General features: G+C 34.5%; 1 long non-coding RNA gene across 7 annotated transcripts in view; it reads left to right on the top strand.

Moving 5' to 3' along the window:
• The window catches only part of LOC122226005, a 232,324-nt gene that overhangs the window by 44,681 nt on the left and 171,179 nt on the right, over positions 1–16,464 (top strand). For all 7 annotated transcript variants that reach the window (XR_006205453.1, XR_006205448.1, XR_006205452.1 and 4 more), the window contains one exon: positions 2,181–2,324. This is a non-coding gene — a long non-coding RNA (uncharacterized LOC122226005). The remainder of the gene's footprint in view (positions 1–2,180; positions 2,325–16,464) is intronic.

Below are 16,464 nucleotides of genomic sequence, written 5' to 3' on the forward strand. Positions count from 1 at the left end.
TCTTATGAGAGAGGGTATAAAGTAGCTGATATTCATCTCTTTCAGAAATTCTAAAGAGAAGTTAGATCTCTATGGTTAGAACTGAAAGAGACAGAAACTTATGGGAACTTTTTCATACAGACTTTGTGAAATTCTAGACCAAGCAGAGTAACTTTAAGGCCCATGTAACAAAATGAGGGTAAGAGCTGGAGACCATGGCCTTCTCAACATCTCTTCTTAGAGTCTAGATAGTAGTAAATTAGAGACTTTCATAGTCAACATAGATGGTGGGCTTTTCATGGCACCAGCACTGAGGCGTCACCAGTAGCTAGACAAGAGGAAGACAGAACATGGTATAAGGAAAAGGGCAAATAATACTTGGTGACTGACTTTGACAAGAGATACCACCATACAGGGGCAGCAGCCACACTGTGACTTCAAATCAACTTCATTAAAATTATGGTGAGATGGGTGGTTGAGAGGAGATGGGAGAAAATAAAGGGAGATGTGCCCTCAGCCTGGTGAGACTACTGCCTTGATCTGAGGTTTTCTGCTCTGTCTACACCAGTGGCCACAGGGCTGGTCCAGGCTGGAGTACCCACTTCGACCAGAGAGGAGTTATGGAGAAGAGATATTTGCAGTAGAATAAAAGGGTTTTCAGCTTTGAACAATCTGTTAAAAATTGTTTAAAATATTTGTCACCTCTAGATTTCCCTTTCAGTGTTGCTTTGATTGTTTTCCCCATCTGTCTCTGACTAGATGCTAAACCTTTGAAGGCTCACATATGGCAGTCTTTTGGGACTCCCAGTGACAGCATGGGGATATTTTGATGGGTTCTGATTTCCTAAAACCAGGCTGATATTACTGCATGTTCCTGTAATTCATTCATTTACAATCAAATTGACCTCATATTATGGTCCAGGTTGGTGAATCTTGACACAGATGAATCTGGAGTACATTAGGCTAAGTGAAATAAGACAAAAAGAGAAAGACAAATACTGGATGGTGTCACATATAGGTGACTCTAAAAATAAAAAAAAAAAGAAACATTTTTATAGAAACAGAGAAGAGAATGATGTTTACTAGGGCCTGGAGGGAGGAGGCAATGGAGTAATGTAGGTTAAAAGGCACAAGATTTCAGTTACTTATTTCAGAAAAATATATTTTGAGAATTGAATGTATAGCATGGTGGCTAGAGTTAATACAGTATCGTATACTTGAAAGTTGTTGAAAATAGATCTTACACACTCACCACACACACAAAAATATTACCTACATTAGTTATGTGAGGTGATTTTAGTAATCATTCTACAATTTATATGTGTAACAAGTCACCATGTTATATGCTTTAAATTTATACCATTATAATTGTCAATTATTCCTCAGTAAAGTCAAACAAAATGATTGCTTAGTCTTGGAATATATGGATATTATTTCTGTTATCATCTATCCTAAGGTTAAAGTCTGGATAACATGAAGGTCCTATAAGAGAGCCTACCAGGCAAAGCTATCCCTAACCACCCATTTCTATAAATGATTTTGTAAACTAATGTGTTATTACCTTAGTTGGGATGTGGTAATTCACAGTACAATTACTACACGTAATATTTTGGGGATGAGGAAGAAGGGAAAGGGAATAGAGTTCACATTTTTCATATTTTTGTGCACTATAGAAAAAAATGATAGAAATAAAAAGTGGAGTGTCACCATTTGAAAAGTAATCAACTACTTTAATTATAACTTTGATGCTTATCCCCATTCAAAATTTCTTGGTCGTGTTTTTCATTGTATTGAGAAGCCAGGGAAGAAAAGAAAAAAAGAAATGAATGATAAGGCAATGGTTGGTAACTTTCTGGAGTTCAGTTAATTCATTGGTGAATATATTTCTTTTATCTCCGACAAGCATGTCAGAATCTATGTTTGGGTGTTTAAACTGTAGGAGGTAGATCTTTTAACACCTTGCTAGCAGGCATCCACTGAACAGCCCAAATGATGGGTGTTATGGTCTCTGCAGTATAATTAATGCTTGGCAGTACTGTATAAATCCATCAGCTCTGTGGTATCTTGGTCCTTGCTTTTAAAAAGGAATCATTTGAGTTCTTAGTATCATATGGTTGTTAAATATAATTTTGAAGTAAACATATTAATCCCTATAGTTTCACCATAATAAGACTGTTTATTCTTTTATTCCTTCTCCATAGGTTCAACAGAGTTCAGCAAGTTCTTGTGTTCACTCTAACACAGTATACACTGTGAAACTGCTTTATTTCAAATTAGATGTGACAGAATAATAGGAGTAGAAATGACTCAACTGGCCTTTGTGACATGGTTGGTTACTGGAAAAGGTAATTTATTTCAAATAGTGATTTTAGAGCATTGATTTATGATGGAATATTTACACAATTAATAGTTTTAAAAAGTGATTTTTAAAACACAATTGAAAAACAATGACAAAGATGAAGGATCTTTATTTAATGGTGTGTTGATTAGTGAATATGGATTCTAAACTACAAAAAGTTCAAATTTTTTATAACACTTTTTTTTAATGTTTATTTATTTTTGAGAGAGAGAAGAGACAGAGAGAGCACAAGTGGGGGAGGGGCAGGGAGAGAGGGGGAGAGAGGGTACAAAGCAAGCTCTACACTGACAGCAGAGAGCCCAATGTGGGTCTTGAATTCACAAACTATGAAATCATGACCTGAGCCGAAGTGAGACGCTTAACCTACTGAGCCACCCAGGTACCCCAAAAAGTTCAACTTTTGAATGTGAAATATATATTGATAGTCAAATCATTGTATCTTTTACCTGAATGAGGAAAAATTGTATGAGAAAAATGAAGTCTAAATGTTATGAATTTACATAACATAATTTAGTATTATGTATAGGAGCAGTTTGGGAGCACAATTTAATTTACTATTTCTTGGAAGTGTGTCTTCAAATGTAACATATTTTATAACTGAATGTTAGGAAATCTTGATTTCCTAGATTTGAAGAATCCAAAATACAAAAATAATTAGCTAATATGCTATTATAAAAACAAATTTATATTTATGATGATGGAAGTTATCCTGAAGGTACACAGAATATAAAAAATATATTGTTACAAATGGATCCTCTAGCTAATTGTGTCTCAAATCAAAGAATTATGTTAATACCATTGAGGCAGTTTTTATACACAATATATGGAGAGATACTGCCAAAATAGTACTGATCAGTTTTTGCTGTCATTGATCTTATTTTTTTCTTCCAAGTCTCCAAAAACTGTTAAGCACCATTTGCAGACTGCCAAAGTTTCGTTTGGTGTGTTTGTATGTATGTGCACCCTCTCTGATTTATGCAGGGGTTATATAGCAGCAATACAGAATCACCTTAAAGAACTGATAATGTCTCCATAACATTCAGAGAAAGAGATGAAGAATATCCTGAAATTTTAGTAAACACTGGGATGCTCAAAATGCTAAGAACCAATAAAAATCCTTGCCATAGCTTTTTCATAGTTTAGGTGGAAATGACCTAAAATAGAATAAAATAAATTACCATAAATTTTTAAACACAAAACTGGTTTAATGGAAAATAGCATAATTTTTTAAATTCCTCATTAGAAGTCTGATTTATTTTTATTGTTTAATATATAGGAAAAACCACAAAGCTACAATAAAATTAACTGAATGCTATGAAGAAAATGATGTATCAGCTATTTCCACTGATTTTTTAAAAAACGTTTCCTTACAAATGAATAAGCAAACAAACAAAAAGCAGAACCAGGCCTATAAACACAGAGAACAAACTGGTAGTTACCAGAGGGGAGAGGGTGAGGGAATGGGTGAAGGGGAGTGGAAGATACAGTCTTCTAATTATGGAATGAATAAGTCATGGGAATAAACGTAATACATAGGGAATATAATAGGGTTGTATGGTGACAGATGGTAGCAATACTTGTGGTGAATGTAACATAATGTATAAACTTGTTGAATCACTGTTTTACACCTGAAACTAACATAACATTGTATGTCAGTTATACTTAAAACACAATTTCCTTCAGTTTCAAAGACTCCTTTCCCTAAGTTATTTGTATGTTTTCAAACCAATATTGTAGCAGAGAACTATATTTATACTTCAGAGATAAAAACCTGCTTCTTAACCGGAATCCATCTTGTATGGTACCAATTATTACAACAGCTTAATTTAAATGTTTTTGACAGAACATTTACGCTGTTTGGTAGGTGGCTAGAGTACATGGAAAATTCCTCCAGCAACACTTGGTAGGTCCCTAATGCCATTAAAAAAAGTCTTGATTCTATCTAGTCAGTCATTTGCAATTTGCCCACTAGGAAATCTGTTTTGTGCAGATTGTGTATTTATTTGAACAGTATAACAGATGTAGAGTATATTTTGCCTTGCACTATTTTTCCTTATGTTTAATTGTAAATTACTGCCAGAAAGAAGATGTAAAATACAATCAAGTAGGGGAGAAAAACACTTTCAGAAAAGCAATTTTGATCATAAGCATGTGGTATCTATAGAAACTGTTATGTTGGAAAGGGGTTTGCCATTTCAGTGATCAAATTAAGGAAGGTATCATTAGATCTCTATTTTAACATAGCAATTTTGTTACATATTACACTTTAAGCAGCTGAGCTGCTACATTGCTAATTTAGCTTTTCAGAATATCGGAATCAGAAATTCTTTTATTTCATAGGAAACAAAAGGAACACTGAATATTTGAGATTAACAATTTTCTATTTATAAACAAATCTATGGTGTTGTGGTAAGATATTTTGATGAACAGATCCCTCAATAAGAACTGTGTGTTCTGCCTCTTCCAGGAAAGGCAAACGCAATCTATGAGTCTATCAGACCTGGCTAGAATCTGAGAGAATATACAGGTGTTATATTAGCTAGAGGAAATATTCTCTAATTCCTGAAAGCTGAGCACCATATGAAGTATTACAGCATTTTTAAATAACAATAAAAAGCTAGGGGTAGGGGGGAAAGGAAGAAAAGAGAGAAAAATAAGCTGCATGGTTCAATTCCATGCTGCTTTTTGTTATTCATAAGTTTCCATATACCATGAGAACAAATTAAGCTATGGATTAACCTAGTCCTTTCTTCAATCTGTATACAGAATGTTCTAGAATCTGTTATGAATTACCTGTACTGTTGTTGAGAAGTACTTCCTATGCCACAGGTTCTTTCAAGGTAGTGGCACTTAAGGGCCTGAACTCTGATCTACCTCCCATCCTCTCATCCCTATCCCTGCTAGGACAGGGTAAAAAGATTATGTTTATTGAATTATTTTCTTGTTTTCCTTAGTCTTCCTCAGACCAAACACAGAGAATGATTTTTCTCTAATGCTAAATGTATCCATGCCTTCAAATTAAGCCCCATTGTACCAATCACCTTTATCATTTTCTAGAAAATTTCTCCAGGTGAACTGCTATTGAAATTTAATGGTGTTATCCACTTAATAAGTTATTTATGGTTATCACCAGTGAGGGGGAAAATGACTTTTTAGGAGTACTGAGAACTGTATTTTCCCATCTGTGTCTTCAGTTCAAAGGTCTGCTATAATCTTTTATAGAGATACTCGTCTTTATATTTATTTTTCCTCTAGTTGGTACCTCTCTGAAAAAAAGCCATATTCAGCAAAAGTCATCAAGCTAAAGCATTTACATGAGCACACTACATGATCTAACTCCAGCAATCCAGGCCTCATGTAGATGAGAAACAGAATGGACAAAATAGTATGTTTCAAATTTAAAAGACAGTATGTCGATGTCAATTTTTATCCTCCCATTATCTCTCTGTTTGTGCTATGGGTATTGGGTTTTCCTTTCTCTTTCTCACTGTAATATTCAGTTGCTCCCTCTTGGCTTCCTCCATTACACCTTAATATGATGGCAAATCCAATGCTCTAGTTGTATAAGATGAAGCATAGTTCCTCACTCCTCCACAAATTTTATCAACTTTTTATTTAACCCCAAGTGGTCTTCAGGAGACTTTATGTGAGATAAGCACCACAAACAAAGGGCATTGTAATTGTCTGGAGGTTTGCTTTATTGTTCTGACTGTATAATATATAGCTACTGCACAAAGAGAAAACCTATTCTCCACTCTCACATTTCAAATGAAATTTCAGGATACTCTGACAGACACTGAAATGCTTCTAGTCATTATGTACTGAATCTGTAACAATAACAAAAATAAGTAATGAAGACTGAAATTTAATGTATGGGGAAGTAAAATTATTCATTCAGCCTTTCACTGCATCAGGCACTGTGCTAAGCTATGAAATACAAATTTAATTAGGTCATCCTCAGGGAACGTAGTTCTCTAGGTGAAAGGCACATACACAGATATATTTGTTAGATTCCTGATGGAAATCAATGCCACAGTCAAAGGCGTAAAGGATGAGAGTTTAATGAAAGGACTGTTTAAAAGGGAATGAGCAGGAGAGAGAAGAGCAGGCACCACCAATAGCAGGAAGCATCTAACACCCATGAACAGGAAGACTAGAGGGTGGATCTGGAGGGGCAAAATGAAAATACTCAGGAAATCAGAAAATTATATAGTAAGCAAAATAAAAGAATGCCTAGCCTAGGTAATCTTAGAATCACAGAGGATTAGTGGGTAGGGACTGAGGAGTGGATGGAAACAGATAGGAGCAATCTCATTCCTTTTTGTGTGATAGGCTCCTCTACTTTCCATAATGCTTTGTCGTGACTCCACTGCTACTTCAGAAGTGAGGTGGTAATACTGTTCATGATCATGAATTGTTTTATGCAAAGATGATAGAATAGTGAGGTATTTATATTTTTTAGAATATATAGGATAGTTATTTACTTTTTTCTTTGTGTAATAAAGAAGGATATGCTTCTGTGTAATACCCAGAAGCATAGATGGAACAGCTTTTCATATACCTTCCATCTTATAGAGCTGCTATTGTTTGCTTCTCTTTATAAGCCTCTTCTTTTGCCACCCAGAGGAGAAATACTTCTTTGAATGATGCTCAGTGAGACTGTGGGGAGTGATTTTAGTTAAATAATTTGTAGTTTACCTCTTGGTTCTTTGATTCTAAAGAGATTACTTAAATAGCCTGTTATGGACTGAATGTTTGCATCTTCCTCAAATCCATGTTGAAGCCCTAACTCCCAACGTGACTATACTTAGAGATGGGTCTTTATGGTGGTAGGAAGATTAAGTGAGATAGGGCCCTCATTCAATAACATTAGTGGCCTTTTTAAACCTGTGTGCTGTCCTTCTCTCTCTCTCTTCCTGTCTCCTCCCTTTCTGTTTCCCCTATGTGAGAACCCAATGAGAACAGAGGAGGAGAGCTTTCACCAGGAAACAATTGACCAGTACCTTGTTCTTGGACTTCGTAGCCTCCAGAATTGTGAGAAAACAAATTTCTGTAATATAAAATGAGCCACCCAGTCTGTGATATTTTATTATGGCAGCCTGAGCTGTCTAATACAGACCCAAAAAAGTTAATAAAGAAAAAAAAAATCCAAAACCCTTAACTAGAATTTGGACTGAAACCAAACATACTCAGATCAGGAGAACTTTCCTAGAGTAGGTGATGCCCTAACTGAGTTTGAGAGAATAAAAAAAAAAAAAAAAAAAGACTCAAGACCCTAGTAAAGCAAGAAGAAAGGGAAAGTCATTTCATGAATCAGGTTTACATGAAGAAGATAAAGAGGTAAAAAATAGCATAATGGTGCAGAAATGCAAGGAGTTAGTAAAGGAAAAGGTTTGAAAATAGATACATGAGACATGAGATTATTAGGATATACATAAGATGCCTAAAAAATATTTTTAAATTTGCAACATACATATCTAATAAAAATCCTCCTTTGAATTTATGTCTGTGGGTGTTTGCTCTCTGGATGTGCTCTTACCATGATTGCTTATTTGGAACTAAGCAGACACATTAGGGGATACTGTCATATTGTTTATACTATTAAAAGGGGTACCCCAAGTTGACCTTTCCCCCATTTTTTATTCATTTTATGAGGCAGTCTTCACACAAAAAAGGTAAGGTTTAGACTTTCTCTACGTAGTTGTTTCAGCAGGCATCAAAAACTCTACAGATTAAAACATATAACATTTAGGAAGGAATGCAAGGAGGGAACACACAGCAGTATAAGTTAAAGCTCAAATTAATTTAGCCTTAAGCTAGAAAGTTAGCCAAAACCCTGATCTTGAATCTTGTTTCTTAAAAATAATATGTGACAATAATTTCCAGTGATTTAATTACTTTAACAGACCAAAATGTTGTGTTAAGTAGTTAATAAAAGTACCGCATACAAAGATCATCTCTTCCTTAAAGCAATTGGTGTACTTTATTTCCTGGTTAAAAAGTAAATGTTAATAATATTTTATTTGCCCTAAGAAGCACATATTTCCACATTTTGAGATCTCTAAAATAAGGAGGATTCCTAAAATCAGTGATAGCCTGCCAGGCAACAGTTATGATGTAATTGATATTACTCAGCAAACCTGAAATGAAATCATAGTTGTTCATATTGTCTTCACATCATTTGAATTATGTGCATTATTTGTACTGCAGGTGTAATACTTAATTGCTGCTTACATGTCTTTTAAAAGATGACACTATGACTCAGCTTGGAAATAAAAATGTGTGTGAGTAGGAAAGCATGGCAACACAGCAGATTAATATATGATTCAAAAAGAAATCCATGGCAAGGCAGAACAAGAATCCCTTTGCAATAGGTGTGATAAACAACTTTCAAGTGATTTTTACAAACAGTATTCTGGAGTTAAGGTTAAGGAGCAGTATGGGGACCCTTAGCTTGTCTTGTCCCTGAAACACAGATTGGCATCAAACCATTTGGAACACCTAGGAAATTGATCTAAGGATTAACACAGAAATTCTGCATAATTTAAGCCAGAGAACTTGGCAGTAATTTTGTTTTCTTCTTCCAAAATGACAAGATGGAGGAATTCACCCCAAAATAAGACTAGGAAAAAATGATGGCCAGGAATTTAACACATACAGATATAAATAAGATGTCTGAACTACAATTTAAAACCACAGTTATAAGAATACTAGCTGGGATTGAAAAAAGCATGGAAGACACCTGAGAATCCCATTCTGTAGAAATAAAACAACTAAAATCTAGGCAAGCCAAAATTAAAAATGCTATAACCAAGATGCAATCTCAAATGGATGCCAGGATGGTGAGGATGGACAAAGCAGAGCAGCAAATAAATGATATAGAACATAAAATTATGGAAAATAATGAAGCAAAACAAAAGAGGAAAATGAAGGCAATAGATCACGATATAAGACTTAGAGAACTCAGTGATATTTTAAAGAGAAATAACATTCGTATCATAGGAGTCCCAGAAGATTAAGAGAGGAAAAAGGGGCAGAAGGTTTATGTGAGCATATTATACCTGAAAATTTTTCTAATTTGGGGAAGGACACAGACATCAAAATCCAAGGAGAACAGAGAACTCCCATTAGTGTCAACAAAAACCAACCATCACCAAAGCATATCATAGTCAAATTCATAAAATACACAGACAAGGAAAGAATCCTGAAAGCAGCAAGGAACAAAAAGCTTACAGACTTAAGCTACAACAGAAGGCAGATCAGGTTCAAAGCAGATCTGTCCACAGAAAATTGGCAGGCCAGAAAGGAGTGGCAAAATCTAGTCAAAGTGCTGAATGGTAAAAATATGCAGCCAAGAATTCTTTATCCAGCAAGACCATCATTAAGAATAGAAGGGGAGATAAAGAGTTTCCCAGACAAACAAAACTAAAGGAATTCATGACCCCTAAACTAGCATTGCAAGACATTTTAAGGGGGAGTCATTGAGTGGAGAAAAAAACAAGATGAAACAAGACAAAAGACCAAAAGCAACAAAGACTAGAAAGGACCAGAGAACATCATCAGAGACACCAACTCTACAGGCAATACAATGGCACTAAATTCATATCTTTCAGTAATCACTATGAATGTAAATGAACTAAATGCTCCAATTAAAAGATATAGGGTATCACAATGGATAAAAAAACAGAATCCATCTATATGCTGCCTACAAGAGACTCATTTTAGACATAAAGACACCTATGGATTGAAAGTGAGGAGATGGAGAACCATCTATCATGCTAATGGATGTCAAAAGAAGGCTGGAGTAGCCATACTTATATCAGACAAGCTAAATTTTAAAACAAAGACTATAACAAGAGATTAAGGACATTGTATCATAATTAAGAGGTCTATTCACCAACAGCATTTAACACTTGTAAAATTTATGACTCAACCTGAGAGCACCCAAATATATAAATTGATTAATCACAAACATAAGGAATCAAATTGGTAATAATACAATAATAGTAGAAGACTTTAACACTCCACTTACAACAATGGACAGATCATCTAAGCAGAAAATCAACAGGGAAATAATGGCTTTGAATGACACGCTGAACCAGATGAACTTAACAGATATACTGAGAGCATTTTATCCTAAAGAAGCAGAATACACATTCTTCTCGAATGCACATGGTACATTCTCCAGAATAGATCACATACTGGGTCACAAATCAGCCATCAACAGTTTCAAAAACATCAAAATCATACCATGCATAATTTCAGATCACAACACTATGAAACTTGAAATCAACCACAAGAAAAAATTTAGAAAGACCACAAATACTTGAAAGTTAAAGAAAATCCTACTAAATAATGAATAGATGAATCAAAAAATTAAAAAGGAAATAAAAAAGTACATGGAAGCCAATGAAAATGAAAACATGACAATTCAAAATCTTTGGGATGTAGGAAAAGTAGTCGTAAGAGGGAAGTATATAGCAATACAGGCCTTCTAAAGAAGGAAGTAATGTCTCAAATACACAACCTAACCTTACACCTAAAGGAGCTGGAAAAGAACAGAAAATGAATACTAAAACCAGCAGAATAATGAAAATAATAAAGATTAGAGCAGAAATCAGTGATTTCAAATTTAAAAAAATTAAAAAAAAAAAACAGTAGAACAGATCAGTGAAACTAGCAGCTGGTTCTTTGAAAGAATTTACAAAATTGATAACCCCCTAGCCAGATTTATCAAAAAGAAAAGGAAAGGACAGAAATTAAAAAAAAAATTAAGAATGAAAGAGGAGAGATCCACAGCCAACACCACAGAACTACAAACAATAAAATAATATTATGAGCAATTATATGCAACACATTGGTCAATCTGGAAGAAATATTTAAATTCTTAGAAACATATAACTACCAAAACTGAAATAGGAGGAAATAGAAAATTTGAACAGACCCATAACCAGTAAAGAAATTGAATCAGTAATCAAAAATCTCCCAACAATCAAGAGTCCAGAGCCGAATGCCTTCTAGGGTAATTCCACCTAACATTTAAAGAAGAGTCAATAGCTATTCTTTTGAAGCTATCCCAACAAATAAAAATGGAAGGAAAACTTCCAAACTCATTCTATGAGGCCAGCATTACCTTGATTCCAAAATCAAACAAGGTCCCCATTAAAAAGGAGAATTACAGACCAATTTCCCTAATGAGTAGGGATGCAAAAATTCTAAAAAAAGATACTAGCAAATTTAATTCAACAGTACATTAAAAGAATTATTCACCATGATCACATAGATTCATTCCTGGGCAGCAAGGCTGATTCAATATCTGAAAATCAATCAACATGATACATCACATTAATGAAAGAAAGGATAAAACCACATGATCCTCTCAATAGATGGCATAAAAAAGCATTTGACAAAATACAGCATCCTTTCTTTATAAAAGCCCTCAAGAAAGTAGGGATAGAAGGAACATAACTCAACATCATAAAGGCCATATATGAAAGACCCATAGCTAATATCATCCTCAGTGGGGAGAAACGGAGACCATTCCCCTAAGGTCAGGAACATGATAGGGATGTCCACTCTTACACTGTTGTTGAACATAGTACTGGAAGTCCTAGCCTCAGCAATCAGACAACAAAAAGAAGTAAAATTGGCATGGAAGAAGTCAAATTTTCACTCTTAACAGACAACATGATACTCTGTGTGGAAAACCCGAAAGACTCCCTCAAAAAGCTACTAGACCTGATACTTGAATTTGGCAGTCACAGGATATAAAATTAACGTACTGAAATCAGTTGAATTTCTATACACCAATACTGAAGCAGCAGAAAGAGATGTCAAGTTATTGATACCATTTACAATTGCATCAAAAACCATAAGATACCTAGGAATCAACCTAACCAAAGAGGTAAAAGATTTGTATGCTGAAAACTATAGAAGCCTTATGAAAGAAACTGAAGAAGACACAAAGAAATGGAAAAATATTCCATACTCATGGACTGGAAGAACAAATATTGTTAAAATGCCAACACTACCCAAAGCAATATACACATTCAATGCAATCCCTACCAAAATAACACTAACATTCTTCACAGAGCTAGAATAAACAATCCTAAAATTTGTGTGGAATAAGAAAAGACCCCAAATAGCCAAAGTAATGTTGAGAAAGAAAACCAAAGCTGGAGGTATCACAGTTCCAGACTTAAAGCTGTCATACAAGCTGTAATCATCAAGACAGTATGGTACTGGTGCGCGCGCGCACACACACACACACACACACACACACACACACACACACACGTAGACACATAGATCAATAGAACAGAATAGAGACTCAGAAATGGACCCATAAATGTATGGCCAACTAATCTCCAACAATGCAGGAAGACGATCCAATGGAGAAAAAGATAGTCTCTTCAGCAAATAGTGTTGGGAAAACTGGACAGTGACATACAGAAGAGTAAAACTGGATCATGTTCTTAACACCATACACAAAAATAAATTCAAAATGGATGAAAGCCCTAAATGTGAGACAGGAAATCATCAAAATCCTAGAGGAGAAAACAGGCAACAACCTCTTTGACCTCAGCCATAGAAACCTCTTTTCTTTTTTTTTAATATAAAATTTATTGTCAAATTGGTTTCCATACAACACCCAGTGGTCATCCCAACAGGTGCCCTCCTCAATGCCCATCACCTACTTTCCCCTCCCTCCCATCCCCCATCAACGAAACTTCTTATGAGACCTGTCTCCAGAGGCAAGGGAAACAAAAGCAAAAACAAACTTTTGGGACCTCATCAATATAAAAAGCTTCTGCACAGCAAAGAAACAATCAACAAAACTAAAAGGCAGCCAGTGGAATAAGATATTTTTAAATGACCTATGTGTTGAAGGGTTACTATCCAAACCTATAAAGAGCTAATCGTACTCAACACCCCCAAAAAGCAAATAATCAGGTGAAAGAATGGGCAGAAAACATGATCAGATGCTTTTCCAAAGAAGACATCGAGATGGCCAACAGGCACATGAAAAGATACTCAACATCACTCATAATCAGGGAAATACAAATCAAAACCACAATGAGATACAATGTCACACTGGTCAGAATGACTAAAATTAACAACTCAGGAAGCAACAGATGTTGACAAGCTGTGGAGAAAAAGGAAAAACTTTTGCTTTCTTGGCATACAAGCCAACTGATGCAGCCACTCTGGAAAACAGTTTGGAAATTCCTCAAACAGTTAAAAATAGAACTACCTTATGACCCAGCAACTGCACCACTAGTTATTTATTCAAAGATACAAAAATGCTGATTCAAAGAGGAACATGCACCCCAGTGTTTATAGCAATACTGTCGACAATAGCCAAATTATAGAAAGAGCCCAAATTTCCATCAACTGATGAATGGATAAAGAAGATGTAGTGTGTGTACACACACACACACACACACACACACACACACAATGGAATATTACTCAGTGATCAAAAAGAATGAAATCTTTCCATTTGCAACAAAATGGATGGAACTAGAGGGAATTGTGCTAAGAAAAATAAGTCATCAGAGAAAGACAAATATCATATGATTTTACTCATATGTGGAATTTAAGAAACAGAACAGATGAACATAGGGGAAAGGAAGGAAAAATAAGATAAAAACAGAGAGGGAGGCAAGCCATAGAAGACTCTTAAATGCAGAGAACAAACTGAGGGTTGCTGGAAGGGAGTTGGGTGGGATGGATGATGGGCATTAAGGAGGGCACTGGTTGAGATGTGTACTGGGCATTATATGTAAGTGATGAATTGCCAAATTCTCCTGAAACCACTACTACACTATATGTTAACTAACTTGGATAAAAAATAAAGAAATAAACAGTATTGTGTTTTATGTGAATTAGTTGTATTTCTTAAAACACTGCATCATATAAGTGATGGTGTCTTACATGAATTGAAATATGATTGATTTTTTCTTAAGTCATGTTCATATAAGAAGTATTGTCAACTTTACTATATTCTGGGTCATGTGTGAAAATCTTAAAATGGGCTTTACTATATGCAGTTGGTCTCAAGAAAGAAAATATAATTTCCAAAATTTATTTTTACATTTTAATACAATTCTGGAACAGCTAACATAAATATATGAAATCAGCAATCATTTTATAATAAGAAAACTAGTTAAGTGGTTTGGTTAATTAATACATCATTATATAATAACGATGAGTAATACTTAGAAAAATAAAGCGATGAAAATTAAGAACAGTGCAAGCAATGAAATTATACTTTAACATGTGTATCTATCCCCTTTTCCTTTCCTTGATAGACCAATAGGAATGATTGCATGCCATACTTTGTAGATCACCATGTCTTAGCCCCTATTGTAGAATCACATATAGAGCCTGAGTAGGTAAATGCCACATGATCTTTTACTATCTTTTTTTCTCACACTACAAGTATTAGTTAAAATAGGTAGAAGAGAGAGTTCTGCTTCCAATATGATGGAGTAAATACTAGATCTTCCCACCAATATCATTTACAAACTCTTGACCAATCCTCATGCTAATAAGAAATATAAACTCTGAGAAAAATACATAAAACAGCTATCTAAAGTCTCTGGAAAAAAATTTTAAAAAGTCACTCAAATATTGAAAGTAAGTCAAAACTTGGAGCAAGAAAAACAGCATGAAATGAATGCTACAGTTTTATTTTCGTTTTTTTTAGGGTAGCCATAGTTTATTTTCGTTTTCTATAGGGTAGCCATAGTTTGTGATTGCAGTTTAAGGGCAGCAAAACCGGGAAAAAAGAGCCTCTTCTCTATCATGCTTGAGAAATCAAAGGAGGAAAGTCATGGCAATAAAATCCCACTGGAAATGGAAACAAACCCTTTGAAAGAAGAGAACCAAAGAAGAGGAAAAACTTGGTGGTGTATAGATGCAGCCTAAATTCATAGGTGACCCCTGAATCTGATGGCAGATCTCAACCAAGGATGAAAGCACTGAACTGATATCTGAACTGCTATATGTCACTGTATGACATTTTAAAGTTCGAATCTAAGTGGATTAATTGATCAATAGAACAAAAACATGCATATTTTGGGGGAAATATTAGAGAATTCATAACCTACATAACATAATACATAAAATAACCAGGATAAAATTGTCATCTTTAACATTTGGGAAACAAGAACATATGACTCAGTCTCAAGAATAGGGAATATATATGGATGCCAATATTGAGATGATCTGGGTGTGGAAGTATCAGAGAAACTAATGTAATTATGCTTAGTGGTCAGGTAAGTAAAAAAAAAAAAAATGAAACATTAGAAGAAAATATAACAAAAAAAAGTAGAAAATATAAAAAGGACAAAATGCAAAATCTGAAGTAAATTTTGGGACTGGAAAACACATCTAAAATAAATTCACTAGCTGCACTTTATGGTGGAAGGAGTATAATGGAAAAACAACTGAAACTGAAGGCAACCATATAGAAATCATCCAATTTGAAGATAAAACACTGAAAAATATATAAAGCTTCAAGAACCTGTAGGTTAATATCACAAAATCTCTCTTTCAAAAGGGAGATGAGACAGACAATAGGGAAGACAAGATATTTGAAGAAACACTAACAGAAAACTATACAAATTTGCTGCAACGTATAAATGTACAGACTTAAGCTCATTGAAACCTAAACAGGATACATTTGAAGAAATCCACACCAATAACAATAAAAATCAAATGCAGAAAACCAGGGTGAAAAGAAAATTTTTGCGGTCTTTAGAGTACCTAGAGAAAAACTGCATATTAAATATGGAGAACGACAACCCAAAACATCGAAGACTGTTAAACAAAAGGATGAAGATTAGAAGACATTGAAATCCTCTTTATAGGACTGAAAGGTAAACAAAACAACAAAGATCAATGAAGAATTTTATATCTGCTAAAAATATCCTCTAAGACTGGAGGCAAAAATAAAAACATTTTTACATAAAGAAAAATTAAGGGAATTTGCAACCACCAGACCCATCCTATAGTAAATGCTAAAGTAAATTCTTCATTTTGGAGGAAAATGATAGCAGAGGACACTTGTATTTTAAATAATGAATGAAGATCATTAGAAATAGTATGTAGGTAAATAA

This window comes from Panthera leo, chromosome C1 (genome assembly GCF_018350215.1).
Source record: "Panthera leo isolate Ple1 chromosome C1, P.leo_Ple1_pat1.1, whole genome shotgun sequence".
Classification (NCBI taxonomy): domain Eukaryota; kingdom Metazoa; phylum Chordata; class Mammalia; order Carnivora; family Felidae; genus Panthera; species Panthera leo.